Raw genomic sequence first — 17,521 nt, forward strand, 5'->3', positions numbered from 1 at the left:
TTGATAGCTGCAAGAGCCACTGAGGTATTGGTTTGTGTTAAAGTGCAGAAGAATATGTTGTGAATAAAATTGGTATGTTTTTAGAAAATGTTAATCAGCTGCCTACACTGAAAATACGTGGTGAGACACATGTATCTTTTTGGTAAATTGTAAGACCCTGTTTGCCATACCTTCTGATTTTTCCAGACCTTCACTATTTCAGCTAACATCTTCCATGCTGGTTGTGTGCTCCAGTGTGCTCCAGTTCTTCTGGGAAACTTAAATGACAATTGTTCAGCTATTTCTCAGAAGGAAATCATAAAAATAAAAAAGAGGTTTTTCTTTTTAAATTCTCTATACAATTTGGCTGGAATCTTTAGTTCTTTCATACTTTGGAAGACAATTTGAAATTTGACAGACTTAGATATGCTTTCTGCACTGCCTGTGAAAATTTGTCCTTGTATTTCCAAGTTAAACTAAGGTTTCTCCAGGACCTACTGTGCAAAATTTTCACAGATAGATTTTCTGTAACTCCCCTTTGCTTCAGGCAATCCTGATTCTAGCATCAGTCAGCAGCGGGTGACTTTCTCTAGAATTGTTTTTTCCTTCATTCAGAAGGGGCTGAAGCTCTCAGATCAGAAGCTGAGCAAAGAAGCTGCTTTAAACAGATCTTTAAGCCTGGCCATGGGAGGAGAGGAGCAGCAGTCTGGAACAGAAGTCTGATGATGTGCCTGGCAGCTACAACAAGGTGGATGTTGGAGATGGTTGGCGACGAACACAAAAATCAGAAAACGTTGAGGACAGAAAGCCCTGTGACTACAAAAGCCTGTTCTTCCAGTCCCTAATTGTACCTTGGGCTTCCAAAGCATCCGTGTCATTTTGTTGTTACTAAATAGCCATAATGAGCAGGCACAAAATGGGGAACTTTAGTTCTTCTGGTGGTGAGGACAGCAATGTTTTCTTTCCACCATTAGAAGTTACATTCTTTGCTCAATGGTCAAAGGTCTCATGGCAGTTGAAAATTGTTGATGAACTGTAGATTTCAGGACTGAATGAAATGCCATAATGCAGGCTCTGTCAGGCAGCACAGTGGGTTTTGTAGGGCTCCATGTGTTCTATTATATGTTTTTTTCTTGTGAAGAGGAGATCAGTTTAGGAAATTCCACACATTAAAAAAAAAAACAAACCACAACTGTATTAAAGAATACTAAGATTGATAATACAGTAGAAAATTCAAAACAAAAAAAAAAAGGAAAGGAAATTTCAGAATTGAAGTTACCTGTGTAACTGGTATATCAAGGCACATCATGATACATAGTCTAAGAACTTTTTGCATCACTTCCCTTTCTGATTAAGTACACATGATGTACAGCATTCTCCTAGTCAACTAAGGTCTTTCAGGGAGGGTATCGTCTATATAATCCTTACTTCTTTTGCAGCATCAGTTGTACTCTGAACAGTGAGAGAGAGGCAGAGTGAAGATCAAGTACAGGTTTCTGTCAGCCTGCACAGTGGTGCTCAGAGAGCTCGACTCTGTCCCTGCCTCTACCCAAGTTTCTGTGCAATATAAGCCACATAAAATAAATAATTTCCATGCTTTCCATTTGGTATAGGCCTGAGTTTAAACCCAGGACTTACTCCAATTAAAGTGCTGGACATTCAAAATTTTCACCAATGGCTATGGAAATTCTGCTTTGAAGAGAGCTTCAAAATGCAAAGTACTCTGGAAAAAAATAGTCAGATACTAATTTCTTTAGGTAGTCTAGCACAAGTTAGCAGACACTTGTAATCTATGAGCTGGAAAAGGGGAATAGTAAACCCAGCTTATATTGCTGGAATGTTGCAAATACAAACTCCTTGAAATAATTAGTTTTCAGTTGTTGATTTAGTAAAAAAAAAACCAAACTCAAACCCTCCTAAGGAAATTAATACTTAACCTTCAGAATGAAGTAGGAATATTATTCAGGAAATAATAGGGATGGGGCCATGTGTAGAGAGTGAGGTAAAATAAGTCTCTAGAGGAATCTCAGTCAGGTACTGTTCATTCGATGAATGGAAGGAGAAAGGCCTTCTCAGAAAAATCTTATGTGATCAATGTCATTGGAGCACATTTTTGATGCATATTCACAGGAAAGCTGAATTAGTCACATGGTTTAGCTTACTTCTGGCATTTCCTAAGGTTTGAGATGCTGCTTCTGTAATTCAGTAATTTCTCAGTGTAACACAGTGCAATATAGTAGTATGTGTTATACACAGAAAAATAAATTGTGTAAGATATATATATATAAGTAATGTAATTTCAGTACACTTCGGACATGTGCAGTTGGCAGCAGAGCTCAGACATGCCCTGAGTTAATTTAAATACAAATTACTTTTAAATGCAGTAAAACTCTCAGTTTTCTAAAGTTAAAAGGCATCTCCTGTACTGACTGACTGATAGAACTTGCCACTTGGCAACTCCATTTAAAACTAAGCAGTTAATTTGGTTCAACTTTGAAATCAAGGGGGACTTTTTTTGCTTGACTCCACTTGGAAGAATATCAGGCTCTGCGAGTTGAAATTACATCCCTCCATCAATCCAGTAGCATTCAGCCCAGAGTATTCCCCTCCTGTGCTCATTTACAATTGAATCTAACATGCAGAATTTTGAAGTTTTCTGTCAAAAAGCTCTATTCTGTAATTTTAATAAAAATCAAGTCCCATTTTAGGAAATATGACATTACCATTTGAAATGAAGAATTGAAGGAACTTGGTTTTACTGCTTTTGTTTTAAAAGACATTCCTAAGGAGCATGAAAATATTCTGTGAGAAGATAAAATCAGGACTTTTTAATTCCATCTTTTCCCTCTTTGATCCTTACAATTGACATTAACAGCTATTTTTTATGCATGGAATAATGCTGCACAGGAGGAACATAACAAATACACAAAAAATTAAAAGACCTAGGTAAGGCAGTACAAAGTTTTATTTGTAGTGAGATAGGATGACTGTGTTTCTCACAGTAGGTACTGATACACCCATGCTATTTTTTAAGATTTTCCTTTTGGAAAAAAGTCAGTTTTTTAATTAAAAATTAAGGTAGTCAAATAATATATAAGAATATAATTATAAGAATGTCCTCCTTCCTTCCATTTTTAATCACTAGCCCTCAGATAAGAGTTGTAGGAGGCATTCAGTTCCTCCTCTGTCCTTGAGGGACCCTGTCTTTCAGGAGGCTGCCATACCCATCACCTCCATCCCAACACTTCCTAAGGTGAGTAGGGGGAAGAGCCACAAACAGCATTTCAGTTTTTCAGGCAATTTCTGGTCTAGTTGCAAACACTTGAGCAATGTTGCAAAACATCACTTGCAAAATGAGAATTGTCAGAGTCCCACAGTGCTGTCCTGGCAGGGTTCTGCCCCAATTGGTGTTTGTCATTGTGCTTCGCTCAGAGAAATGCTGCAAGCAAGAAGACTGCCCCAATTATTAAATGGAATAAAGTTAGGACCATGCTGCTGATTCAATTGTTTTGTCAAATCTGTGGCAGTGCTTATCTATCATGGGTAGATTTCACTTCATATAATTGTAAGAAAATTAGGAAGAGTTTTTCACAACTTAATAAGTTTGCTTGCATCCTTGTTCAGGATCTGTGAAGCAATTGTATCAGAGGCAAGGTCCCTGCTGTCAGAGTGTGGTACCAGTTCTGTGTTGTGCCCACGGGTAGTTGTGTAGAAACACAGTCTGTACAATAGATTAATGCAAACAAGACTGTGCTAATGAAGAAGTGCTAGACGGTAAGAAAAGCCTGCTTTCTCAAGCTCAATTACCTTCTCCAGCAGAGTCTTTAATTTCAGAAATGTAGCCTATGCATTTTCTTTTCCTCCCTGCTATCTCCCTGCAACTTACTTGTGAATAAACATAGGCAGTTGCTCTCAGGCAGCTTGGGCTGTTCCACAAGCAAACATCCATTCACAAGCTGTGAGCTGAAAAGCAGCTGGATCTCTACTTTAAGGTAAACAGTGTGACAGGGTGCTCTTAAGCTGAATTTTGAGTGGCATGAAAGTCAGAAGGAAAACTGAAGTTGCAAGGATACACATTAAACCCAGAATAAAAATATGGCCAATGCATCATCTGCAGTGGTGAGCAGCTGGAGCTCTTGTCTCATTCTGCCTGTCTTTTCCTCCAGGTAGTTGTCAGCAATGACACTTCAGTCTCACAGTGTCTCAAATAGGTAAGTTTCTGGGCTCAGCTATCCGTAACCCCACAGCACATGCATGACGAGGGAGTATACCTTGGTGCAAGAACTGGTTGCTCACGCTTTGAACCACAGTTAAGGAATGTGTTTGGTCGAAGGAGCTGAGCAATATGCATCCCTGTGCCTGGGCGTGGGGAGAAAACAACTTTAACTTCTCGAAGGAGTAACCAGATAAAGGGCAGAGTCTGCACCTTGGAGCACTACTCTGTACCAATGTGGTAAGAAAAGCCTGTCTGGAACTCGTTAGGGCAGGAAGATGAGAAGGAAGGGGGAAGTAATTTTTTCTTTCCTCACAGTCCAAGCAGAGATTGTGGAGCTGTGTGTTGACAGCCAGAGAGGGAAGCTAAAGAATGCTGGAGGTTTCCCTCAGGACTATTCTGAAATTATGAGTGCCCAAAGGATGAAGTATCCTACAAAAGGTAGTTGTGTCCGTTTTCTTTTATAAATCATTATTGCTTGGCCTAAAATACAGGAGCAGCCCTGGGAAGAGGAACCTCTGACATTACTTTGACCACAACAACCCCATGCAGCGCTACAGGCTGGGCACAGAGTGGCTGAGAGCAGCCAGGCAGAGAGGGACCTGGGAGTTCAGATTGACAGGAAGCTGAGCATGAGCCAGCAGTGTGCCCAGGTGGCCAAGAAGGCCAATGGCATCTGGCCTATATCAGGAACAGTGTGGCCAGCAGGAGGCCACACCTTGAGTACTGTGTTCAGTTCTGGGCCCCTCAGTTCAGGAAGGATATTGAGGTGCTGGAGCAGGTCCAGAGAAAAGCAATGAGGCTGGTGAAGGGACTCGAGCACAAGTCCTATGAGGAGAGGCTGAGGGAGCTGGCATTGTTCAGCCTGGAGAAGAGGAGGCTCAGGGGAGACATCATCACTCTCTACAACTATTTGAAAGGAAGTTGTAGCCAGGTGGGCATCAGTCTCTTCTCCCGGTCAACCAGCAGTAGGACAAGAGGGCATGGTCTTAAGCTTTGCCAGGGGAGGTTCAGGTTAGATATTAGGAAGAAATTCTTTACAGTGAAACAGCAGGGTAAGCCCAAAAGAGTTAACTAAGAAACTTGGGCCTACTAACAAGTTACTTACATTCAAAATGATCTGTTCTGTTCTGCTAACTGGACCAAAGCTTAACAGAGTGCTAAAGGTATATGTAATGGGTCTAGAGGCAATAAATTAGGATACAGTAAGCTAAAGTAGACATTTGAATAGGAGAAATAGGCCGGGAGCCAGGGCTTTCTTCAAGCTTGAGCGAGCGGGTCAAGAACAATGGAAAGGAAGAAAGGTCAGTCTGTGGAAGATGAGAATAAGCCCCCTACCCATGGGATGAAGATGGGATCTCCCCCTAGAATTGGGGATAGAGAGAAGCACCGCCCCAAGCTCTGCCTGAGCTCCACCTATACTCCACCTGTTATCAATATGTATGAATAGATGCTGTAATCACTTGAATATGCATTTAATCACACCTGAAAAATTGTATAAAACTGCTGATTTTGTGTGAAGCCTTCGAGCAAGTTTTTCCAGCAATAGCTGGCTTGCTCCCAGCGCTGCTAATAAATACCTTTGCTGCTCAAAAGATCAAAGTTTCTCTGAGCAGTTCTTTATACCTGATTTTTCGGATTCAACAGAGCAGGTAATCAGACATTGGAATGGGCTGCCCAGGGAGGTGGTGGATTCTCTGTCCCTGGAGGTTTTTAAGATGAGACTGGATGTGGCACTTAGTGCCATGGTCTAGTAACCACGGTGGTGTTGGATCAAGGGTTGGACTTGATGATCTTGGAGATCTTTTCCAACCTGGTCTGTTCTGTGATTCTACGTGCTCAAAGGGCTCCAAGGTCATCTCACAACCTCTCTTGCATTCTTTTGCACTCAGAGAACACGACTAAAGGAGGAGCCCTAGGTCACACTAATCACAGATGCTTGTTCCTGAAATATAGATGCCTGAACCTCTGAGGCTGAAGGAGCTGAGATTCCCCTCCACATGGATGAAGCTACTTTACTGCTAGCCAGGATGTGTGAGTGTGTGACATTCACACTGGTCAGTCAGGGCTCAGCGTTACCTTGTTCTTTAAGAGAACACACTGAAGGTGCCCACCCACCAAAGAGGACTCTGGGATGTGTGTCCACAGGTTTTAAAAACGATCACCTGAAGCTATGCAGGAAGGACATAGGCTCTCAAGGGGGCTGTGTGCTTATGACCCCAGTGCTCATTCCTTCACTGACTACTTCTATATGTCCATTTGCTTCTCTCCCTGGGAAATGTGTATGCAAATTGTGCAGGGAGCCAAGCTACCTGATGCAGAGGTCCTCTCTGTGAGCCAGGCACCTTAAGCTAGGCTTACATGATCTGCCATTCCTTATAGGCCTTAAATAGTTGTCTACTTGGAGAGTCAGGAAATTTTATTCAAATTATAACTAAAGTAGATTAGCTAAATCATGTTAAAGCCATGTTATATTCATGTACTCATTCAGGATTCATGCTTGTGGCGGTTTGAAACTCCCAAGAATCCAATTTCTAAATTCAAGCCCCCCTCCCACAATTTGCCCCTGTGAGAGGGTTTAGTGATGGTATGGACTTGATATCTTTTTCACCTCATGTGGAGAGTTTTCAGACAAAACACAGCCATTTGTTATTGGGGGAAGGGGAAAATATTTACAAAGGTTTATTTACACACACATATATATATATTTACATTGAATTAAATTCCTCTTTTCCTTCAATAAAAGTCCAAGAAGAAAAGAGAAAAGTCCTTCTGTCACTCCTCAGGCCACAGTTCCCTCATTCCAGTTTTCTGTGGCACTGGTTAGTGTCCATCATTTTCCCAAGGCAGCAGATTTAAGTATGGCAGTCAGGATTTTTGTTCTTACTTTGTGGAAATTCCAACCCCGAGCCCGAGCCTTCGGGGGGTTTCCTTGTAGATCTTCACTCCTCTTGGGTTAGAACATTGAAGGCAGCTTTCAGTTCAGTCTTATCAAAGCTCCTCTGCTCTGTCTCAGCTCACCAGCACAGTAGCAGGAGCAGCAGCAGGTACAAGGCCACCTCCTCCGCATTCCATCCTGGCTCAGCTCTCAGGACAACTCCGGGTTTCTCGGCTCCTTTCTCTCTCTCTGAAGCTGCTGCTGCATTTCGGGACTCCCTAAGGGTTTGCAAGTCCACCCCTCCTCTTCAGGAGATCTCAGAGTTTTGGGAAAGTGATACAGTCTTACCCCAAAACAGCTCTGTTGAGTTTTTCTCTGTTTTGTTGCCGGTTCTCCCTCCTGCAGGAACATCTCTGCGTCTCTCAGCCAGCTTCCCGTTATCTTGTTGCTACTGGCTATCTTTTTGGCTTTCAGCCATCGCTGTCTCTGTTCAGGACTGCTCCGCTGCCGCTTTTCAATGTCTTCTGCTGCTGCTGACAGTAAGGAAACTCTTCCAGCTCTTGATTATGGGACCTAGTCCAGCTTTGACACTATACCGGGTCTTCCGTAGCCTCAGCTGGGGGCCCTTGGCCCCCAGAGGGGCTCACTGGCCCCCTGCTTCCTCCTGGCTCAAATCATGGCTACCTACCTTCTAAACTATCTTTACCACCTTCTCTTCCGTTTCTGTAGGTATGTAATTTCCGTAGGGCACATGTGAACCTTTGATTGGCCCAGTATTATCAGTGGGGTAAACCATTACTACCCCAAAGAAAAGGTTTTTCAAACCACCACAATGCTTTTTCCATTTAGCTTTGTTTGCTGAGATGAATTAAAATAAATCAAATTAAGTTTAATTCTGAACAAGAATGTCCAGTGTTTGCGTAGGGAGTTATGTAGCTCTAATAACTTAAATTTCCATATGTAGCTGACACATGAAAACTAGTCTGAAAATTTCTGCATAGAAAAGCCTCCAAATAATTTGCTATGTATTCTGGGGTTTGTACAAAATCTGAACAACTTTTCTCACTCTTAACTCTTTTCTGAACTGGGATTAGAGGCTAACATTGCTCTAGTCCAGGTCACATTCCCAGTAGGAGATGTAGCTGCATATCTACAAGAAACCCCAAACTAGAAAAGGCAGGATGAGAAGAAAATGTAACAGTACATGCTCATCGAGCTTCGTGGTCCTCAGCATTGGTACAAATGCACTACCTCATGTGTGAGGCATGACATGCCTTCTGCCCTTCACACAATATCATGCCATCCTTCTGCTAGCAACCCTCTGCTGAACTGCATTCCCACAGGCCAATCACCACCCTGCTGCCTGGAGGAGGAAAAGCACAACGAAGAAAAATAGGCAAAAATGGGCTGGTAGAATTAAACTGTCGTGCAAGGTCTGTGATCTGTAGCAATTGGCAACATTATCTACATGTTTGTGGGTAGGGGTGACTCAACTTTTTCCTTATTATTGGTGCGTCAGGCATGCTCTCTCTGAAACAACTCTATTTTTGTCTAAATTTACCATAGATGTATCCTTTCTGCATTTACACTTTACTCCAGTTTGGCTGGCTGCATGCTTAGAACTTTCATTAAACATTCATGAAAACTTTTGTTAAGATTTTACCTGTCAGATACTTTTTTGTCTCTCATAAACAACTGTCATTGAAATACTGTTTCAGTGGTTAATTTGAACTCTTTCTGACTCATTTTTACTTCCTGTTCAAATGTTTGCAATTTGAAAGTAGTCTGACAATGAGCAGAACCTTATCTCTATCAGTAAGGAGGAAGATAATCTGTCTGGGGTTGTTTTTTTTTCCCTATCTCAAGGTCCTAATTAACACTAAGCAGCCCAGAGCAGAGGTGTGTCCCAGAGCGTAGTGAAGCAAATATACAGGTTGCTACAATGAGCTGCAGAACAAGAATGTTTGGGACTACATTCAAGGAGGCACTTAGGCATCTAATTCCAAAATTATATACTTAAAATACCTTCATCAACCACCACTCAATCCTGGAAGTGCCTAATTCCATAACCACCTACATTGTCAGGTTTGTTGTTCTTGGGGCTGCTGCAGATGCACTTTGCACCTCTCCCAAGGTTGCTCATGTCTTTGTAGGGTCGGGCAGCTCATTGCTTGAGGTACATCTAAAGTTCACCAGCATAGATTAACTGGACATTTCTCTGCCCAAGTTTCTTAGAGTTGTGATTGTTGTGCTAGAGGCCATCTGAAGGAGAAGAAGGTCTAGATTAAAGAGCATTTCAGTGCCTGTAAAATGAATACTGACACCTCTTTTTTAAGCATCTGGTCCCTAAGACCAGAAACTGAAGCCTTAAACTGGATTCAGTTTTCTATGATTGACCCTGCATGCTTTCCTCTGGAAAGAGAGTTCATGGCTCCAGAGGGCTGAGTCCCAAGACTGACATGCCAAGGTTGAGATCCAATACCTACTAGCTAATCCAAGAGCCTCTCTCTAGGAATTCAGAATACAAGGTGCATTTGCATTTATACTCAGCTAGAAATGCTAGTTATTTGTTTTGCTTTAAACTACCTTTCACAGAATCACAGAATTGTTAGGGTTGGAAGGGATCTCTGGAGATCATCTAGTCCAAACCCCCTGCCAAGGCAGCGTCACCTAGAGCAGGTTATACAAGAACATGTCCAGGTGGGTTTTGAATGTTTCCAGAGAGAGAGACTCCATGACCTCCCTGGGCAACCTTTTCCAGTGTTCTGCCACCCTCAACATAAAGTTTTTCCATAAATTGAGGTGGAACTTGTATTTTAGTTTATGGCCCCGGCTCCTCGTCCTGTTGCTGGGCACCACCAAAAAGAGTCTGGCACCATCCTCTTGGCACCCACTTTTGAGATATTTATATGCATTAATGAGATCCCCTCTCAGTCTTCTCTTCTCTCAACAGGCCTAGCTCCTGCAGTCTCTCCTCATATGAGAGATGCTCGAGATCCTCATCATCTTTGTGGCCTGCACTGGGCCCTCTCCAGCAGCCCGGAAATGGACACAGCACTCCAGATGTGGCCTCACTAGGGCTGAGTAGAGAGGCAGGATCAGCTCCCTTGACCTGCTGGCCACACTCTTCCTGGTGCCCCTAGGATACCACTGGCCCTGCTGGGCACAAGGGCACACTGCCGGCTCACAGTCAACCTGTCATCCACCAGGACTCCGAGGTCCTTCTCCGCAGAGCTGCTGTCTGGTAGGTCAGCCCCCAACCTGTGCTGGTACTTGGGGTTATTCTTCCCTCGGTGTTGGACCCTACACTTGCCTTTGTTGAACCTCATTAAGTTTCTCTCTGCCCAATTCTCCAGCCTATCAAGGTCCCACTAAATGGTAGCACAGACTTCAGGTGTATCAGCCACTCCCCCCAGTATCATCAGCAAACCCTTTTAGGGTGCATTCTTTGGATTTAAATTGAAGGTAGGATTAATCTGAAAATAAAAAAAATAGTGACTAGATGGCAAGACTTCTTTCTTTTCATGAAGCGCTCAATCAACAGAGAAAACACGAATCATGACATGTCAGAGCTGTGTGTGAGTGTGTGATCTGTGCAGCCCTGGGGAAGCCCATTCTGCTTTGTGGGTCCCAGGTGTGCTCAAAGAGAGCTGGGAAGTTCCAGGCTGAAGTATGCTGGTTTTACACATTGTTGAGATGGAGTAGCCACTGAGCATAGTGAAGTTTGATTCACATTTCCATGCTACCCACCTCATATTCCCAAGCCGTGTTTTGTTTCAAACCACGACATCACATGAGTTTTAGGTCCATGCTTTGAGCCACTATTTGGTCCTGAGTTATTCCGTGTGATGGCTGAAGTGACCCTCATGCATGACTGGTGGAGTGCCTGTGCAGGCTGCATGGTTCTTCACAGGGGTTTATACTCAGCAAACAGAGAAAAAAAAAGACTTTTTTTTCCTGCATTTGACATTTATAATAAATAGAATGTCCTGTTGTATGTACTTTATAGGATCAGGTTAGCTCCCAGTCTTTCAGTCCTGAGAGAGCAAAATTTGTGTCATTTTTTAATCATTTCCCATAATCATTTAAATATTTTTCATGATAAGTCCTGAGTCAAGACTTTTTAAAATTATTTCTTAGGCTTCAGAGGAAAGACCCATAAATGAAGTCATTAGTGCCAAAGTTGTTAGCAGGTAAATATTAGAATTGCCAAGTACAGTATGATAGCAAGAAAACAGCCAATATTGCATGTATGAAATATGGTGATCCAGCATTGTGCTAGCTCAGGCAATAAGTACTTCTGAAACTAGTGACCAAAATTTTGAGTATCACAATTATTAGGAAACCAGACTGAATTAGGGTAAAACACATATTGCAACACAGTCTGATTTCTCACCTTCTTCAAGATATGCATTTTTTAGGATAGTACAGGGTTAATTATTGGCACATTTTGCATTGGCCTCTATGCCTGTGTTAGTGCTTGCTGGTTTGGGTGTCACTGAGCAACAGCAGCAGGTATCTGCTTTCAGGTTGGAAGACAACAAACAATAAGTACAGTTGCTCAGCTCTTGAGCACATTTATTTGTAAACATATGTTAGGTAAGTGGTATCCTTCACTAAAATGAAAATAATCAATTCCTGTTGACAGCAGGATCTTCCAAATGTGCTTTGTTGGATATTTATTTCCCACACTGCTGGTAGGCAGCAGATGTATACATTTCCATTACTGACAGCTCCCTGAAAAGAAAAAAAAGAAAATAAAAGAAAAAACAAACAAGCGCACACAAAAAAGGTTTAAATGAGACCATAATATACTGAAGCATCTCTTCACTCAGGCTGTAATTTCTTGTGTTAACTAGGATTCTAAACATCGTGTCAGTATACCTATACCCCTGGTCCAGTGCTGAATATTTATGTCATTTTATCATTCTTTCCAGCTAATCGTTTTGCAATTAGTAGTCTTTGAAGTAGCATATTTTTTCTCTTATCATACAAGCTGGAAAAGTGCCCAAAGCATATTAGCTCATCAGCCAGCCATTTGTACCTGCTGCTCACTATCTGCTACTGCTAAATACATGCTAATGATACTATCTGAGCCTTGAGAGGACTGGGATGAATTTGTAAATTATGCCCATGCCAGGAAAATGAATGCTACTTAAGAAGATGACAAAGGAAGCAGCTGCTTTTGGATGAGATGGATCACCACATTATATATTACTCTAGAGTAATAAATTATATTTTTGGTCTTGAATTCATTTTTTGGAAGCATATAATTGTATGGCAACTATAGCATGGGAGAAACCTTTTGAAGTCTTTTGAGGTGGAATACAGAGGCAGTATCAGATTTATTATTTTTTAACAGACTGATGTTTAAATACATACAAATCCATTATAGTGTGAGGTTTTTAGAGGTCTTTTCACATATTGTGTTGTAATTAAAAAACTGCAGCTTTTAAATATTTTATAGAGGGTTTTTTTCCCTTTCTTTAAGTTACTAATTACAAGGGTCTTTTTAAGAACAGTGAGCAATGTTCAGCATGTCTGAATTACTCATGTATAAAATATATCAAAAGCAATGGAATAACATGAGAACAAACCAAGCTAATTTGAAATTCCAGTGTGGTGTAAAATAATGCAGCGTCTTTTAAGTATGTTTGGTATGAAATAACAATTTAAGCCAATTGTAAGTACAGCTGGAGTTTGAATTGTTTAAACATTTTTGAAGGATGATTAAGACATGGAAACAACTGGTTGAAAACTTGGGTCCTGCATTTGACAAAGATGCATAGAGGAGTTGAACTGAGGAGTAGAGATGAGAATAATTTTGGAAAGCACTGTAATTCCGCTTTCTTTAGTATTTCTTTAGTGTGAGGGCAGGCAATGCCCTTCCAAAGTGCTTTTCTGTGCATTATGCTATCACCTCAAACTAAAACAGGAAGAGAAGAGGTGAAGAGAATCAGCCAGACACACAGAGCGGGTATTTTGGCAGTCCCCTCGTGCAGTCGGTGATTGGCATCCCAGGGCACAGACATTGCTCTGCCCTTGCCTGACCTCTGGGCTCAGCAGCTCCCAGTGCCAGGGAGTGCCACAGGCCGGACTGGGAGGCAGAGTCCATGATGGGGAGACCCCTGCAGGGGTCTGAAAATGAACCAGAGTGTTGTCCAGGCCCAGAGCTGGTGAATCACTGGATGCTGGGCCGACATTAGGTACAGGGTTCCGTCTTGTGGGAAGGCCAGCAAACACCACTCTAGTTTTTTACACCCTGTTCCCATGAAGTGTCCAAAACATGCTGGATCAGTCAAACTGATCAGACAATCTAGTAAAAACCAAAATCTTAATAATTTTTGAATAAGTCACAGAATTTTCTTTCATATGCTAAACCATTGGTAATAGAAACTTTTGAATTTGTCTTTGCTAAGGACGAAACAACATGAAAGAACCTTAAAATATTTATATTTAACCACAAAAGAACACTCATCCAAAAGCAATGGCCAAAAATATGTGCTGAAGATGTGACTAAGAAATTCAAAAACATCTAAAGAGGTAAACTGAGGACACCAGGTTCTGCAGGGAGTATTGCAGCCTCCCAAACATCCCAGACCATGAGAGTACCACAACAGCTTGGATCATCTTAGCCCGTGGTCATCCTGGCCATAGAAGCTATGCTTAACCTCTTTTAGAGAATACTGACATTCACCATATGAGTTTTTGTACAACCCAGCAGCTTTAAAGAAAACCTGAACTTTCCCAGTCCCTGCACACACATCATGGCTGGAAGGTGACTCTGAAATGTTTGAGCACTGTGTGAATGTATGGCTATTAGAGAGTGACTATGGAAACATAAGTATTTCCAGAGACAACACCACTTTGCTGTGTAACCCTGTAGCCTTGTGTCACCAGAGAAGGGGGAGGGGTTTATCCAACCTTTAGTGTGGGGAGATTTTCTCAACCCCATAGTAATATATTTGTCTGTCAGTGCCCCAGGAAAGCTGAGACCCTTACATCCAACCAGTCTGTCAGCATCCCATAAGGGGATCCTTCACTGAACAGATTCACCGGATAGGAGGGTGATTCGATTGCCCTTTTCAAGGGGGCTGAGCCAACAGCATAAGGGAAACCCGTCAGCAGGCCTTCCCATCATGTTATCCACCAGCAACTGCTAGCACCTATAAAGGACTCACTCTAGCAGTTTACAGTCTTTATTATTATAAATTGTGACAGGTTAATAAGGTGCAAGGGTTTTCAGTGACAGTATTTGATTGCAAAAACATGTTTAAAGCAATCTGCTCTACTATAAAGCAACACAAGCTCTAATCCTATAGCGATATTTAGCATGCATAAAGTATGGTTCTTACCCAATAGGCGTCCCTATGGTGGGGGAAGACAGGTTCAGCCCCTTGACTGATCCCAGCAGTTTCAGTGGAGTCTTCCTCAATTTTCCCCTTACTGTCAATTTATTTTTATACTATCCCTTTGGGTTTAGGTGGAGCTTGAGTGACTTCAGTTTCAAGTACTTTTATCTCTGATTGATATATAGAATTCTGTCTCTTTGCTTCGCATGCCTAATGATGGTGGTTGTATCTTGGCATCTTAGGAGAGGGATTTCAACATAGTTGTTGCTCAGCTACAGAACATCTTCATCTGTCTCCCTTGGTTGAGAGGTGCTATGCAGTCTTATGGACTACAAAGTATCACTACATTCCCCTCCCTGCAGGGATGTCTATGGAAGGAGGCTGTGGGGTCTCTACTACACTCCACCCCACCCTCCATTCTATGCCCTATAGCAGGTGTTTATTCTTATACGTGGAGCATGTCAACGACATTCCATCCAGCAAGTAGCAGCTGCATTTTACCCTATAATTCTTCGTCTCTTCTAATTTTTTAACCCCAGTTATCTTCCAAAACCCTGCAATGCAGCATTGCCTTCCAGCAAGAAGCTGTGAGCTCTGCAGTGAGCTTCCAACGCCTCAGGACTGAGACTCATCAGCCTTGATTTGTCTGAAGGCCTCCTAACTTGACTGCAGCTCTGTTTTACTTTGTTTAGCCGTTACAGTGGTTTCTCTAGTTAGCCAGGTGTCTGTGACTAATTCATTCTGCTTTTGTTTATCCTTGCATGGTACAACCACCAGTTTATATAGCTGGCAGCAGCAAGCAGTGCTGCTATGTTGAATGACATGTTTAAGACTGACACATGATGTAGGGCAGAGAAATACAGGCCTGGTAAAACAGCAGAGGATTTGAGAAGCGGAGATACAGGGTGTGTGACAGAGGCTTACTGGGACAGAGAGATAAGAGATGGGTCACAGCCTTGGCACTGGAGACTCATCAGTTTTAGCAATATGGATCCGAATCTGGACAAAACTAATTTTAGAGATAACAAAGGGAACCAAAAAAAATAAAAAATCAAGCATACATAAATGGTACCATGCATATATTAAGTACATTTGTAACATGAAGCTGTAGACCATCAGAGAAAAAGAAAGGTACCAAACTGTGTTGGAAAACATAGGGAAAAAAATTATCCCAAGTGCATATTGGTGAAGGAAGAAAAATCAAACACCACGACCATCACATTCCTCACAGTGAGGGACTCCAGGAGCTTATGATTGACACTGTTGTCCTCTCCAGCTGTCTGAATTTCCTGAAGGTCTAGAGAAGAGTGAAAGGGTGAGCATACATCCAAGGAAAGGGATAGAAGCTAATAAATGTATGCCTGACAATTTTATTATTGCTATTAATAAGACTTTTTCCGTACAGAAGTGCTCTAACTGCATTACTAGTCTCCCTTTTCCTGCAATAATAACATCTGAATTCTTGAATTGTAGATTAACTAATTATTCTTGAATTAGACTGTTAAGATTTTTTGTTACAGTAACAATAAATTATTGGATTTATTTTTATATATATGTCATGCTTTCTCTTCGTCCATAAAGAAGATTTTGAGCAGAATGGTGTGCTATTTCCCACACAGACAGAAAAGAAATGTTTAGTGGCATCTTGGTGGTGCCTAAGCCAAGGCAGACCAGCACTCTGAGCTCATTGACCCAGTACTGACACTGACTGCATGGCTACACTGGAGCTAGCACCCATGAAAAGCTATTTGCCAAGTCATATTTTTAATTTGTAAATTCTTTTGCAGACACTGTTTCCTGAAGAAACAAGATGTTTTCAGTCATGAGCCACCCTGGGAAGTCATGACTGTTGCTCAGTTTGGGGGCTGTGGGGTGAGCCCCTCCCTCTCGTTGAGTGCTGCCTGTCCCACTCCTGGCCCAGGTCAGTGTCTTTGATCTATCTGGGTTATACCTACCTCTGGCCATTGATGCAGACTCATAACAGAGTAAAAGTCAAGGGAGAAAAGAACACATTTAACTTCAATAATGTTGGGAGGTAAGCAGACATAATAATAACCATGTCAGTTCCTGTCTGCGGGAATGGGAGGACAAAGATTTATCAGCTGTGGAAGACACCTGGCCTTGATCTCAGAAGACAATGTGGTTTGTCTGTTACCTGGTTCTGCCTCAAGAGCTGTTATCCTCAACATTATCTCAAGGTAAAAATACGACTTTCTTACCAATAAAGGCACCATGCTGAACTCATCTTTGGGTCACCAGAAGGAAATTTTGACTGTGTCTGAAAGACTTGCACCTCCATTTTGGAAATGATGTGTTTATATATTAAACACATATTATATATTCAACTGTGAAAAATACTACTGGGGAGCCGTAAGCATCAGAGGACCAGAGCTCTGCTTGGTCAGGGAACAGTGGAAAAATCCTTACAGCTTTGGCAGAAGGAGATGGATGTGGGAAGAGAGGTTTTCATTTCAGATACCATCTGATGGTAGTTTTACCAGGAAACAACTGTATATTTATATTTTTAAAGGCAGGTTTCCAGCCTAATAATACTACTACTGCTGTCCATCGAGAATTGCTGTGCCTATGGGAGTGCTACATGATGAGCAACTTGCTGTAAGGAAGAATTGTGCTACCATGCGAAGAGAGGGCTTTACTCAAATGCATCACATCGGATTGCTATAGGTACATGGATATGAGCACGTGCATGTGTAGTAGCAGCATAAAAAGGTTGCAATGAAATTAACCTTTATATTATATTGCCTTTTCTGTTATCTGAAATATTAGGGCCATGATTTCATGTTATGAATGCCTGTGTAGTTACATACGCAGCCTTACCTTCACATCCATTCTCTGCACTTTGACAATAGCTGCTTGTGCAAAATAAACCCTCGTGCATAATAATCATCACCAGCAAATGTGCAACATTCAGACTACTGACTGCTCCCAATGAAATATCCTACAGCATATCCACTGCACAAATCAAGTTTTCTACTTGTTCTCTTCCAAATACACACATAGTTTAAATCTTGTACCGATTTCCAGTTTTGTAGATTCAGAAGTTAATTACACCAACGTATACATTTGCCAAATGTTCTG

The sequence above is a fragment of the Neopelma chrysocephalum genome, unplaced genomic scaffold, assembly GCF_003984885.1.
Source record: "Neopelma chrysocephalum unplaced genomic scaffold, ASM398488v2 Primary Assembly neopelma1_96770, whole genome shotgun sequence".
NCBI classification, from domain to species: domain Eukaryota; kingdom Metazoa; phylum Chordata; class Aves; order Passeriformes; family Pipridae; genus Neopelma; species Neopelma chrysocephalum.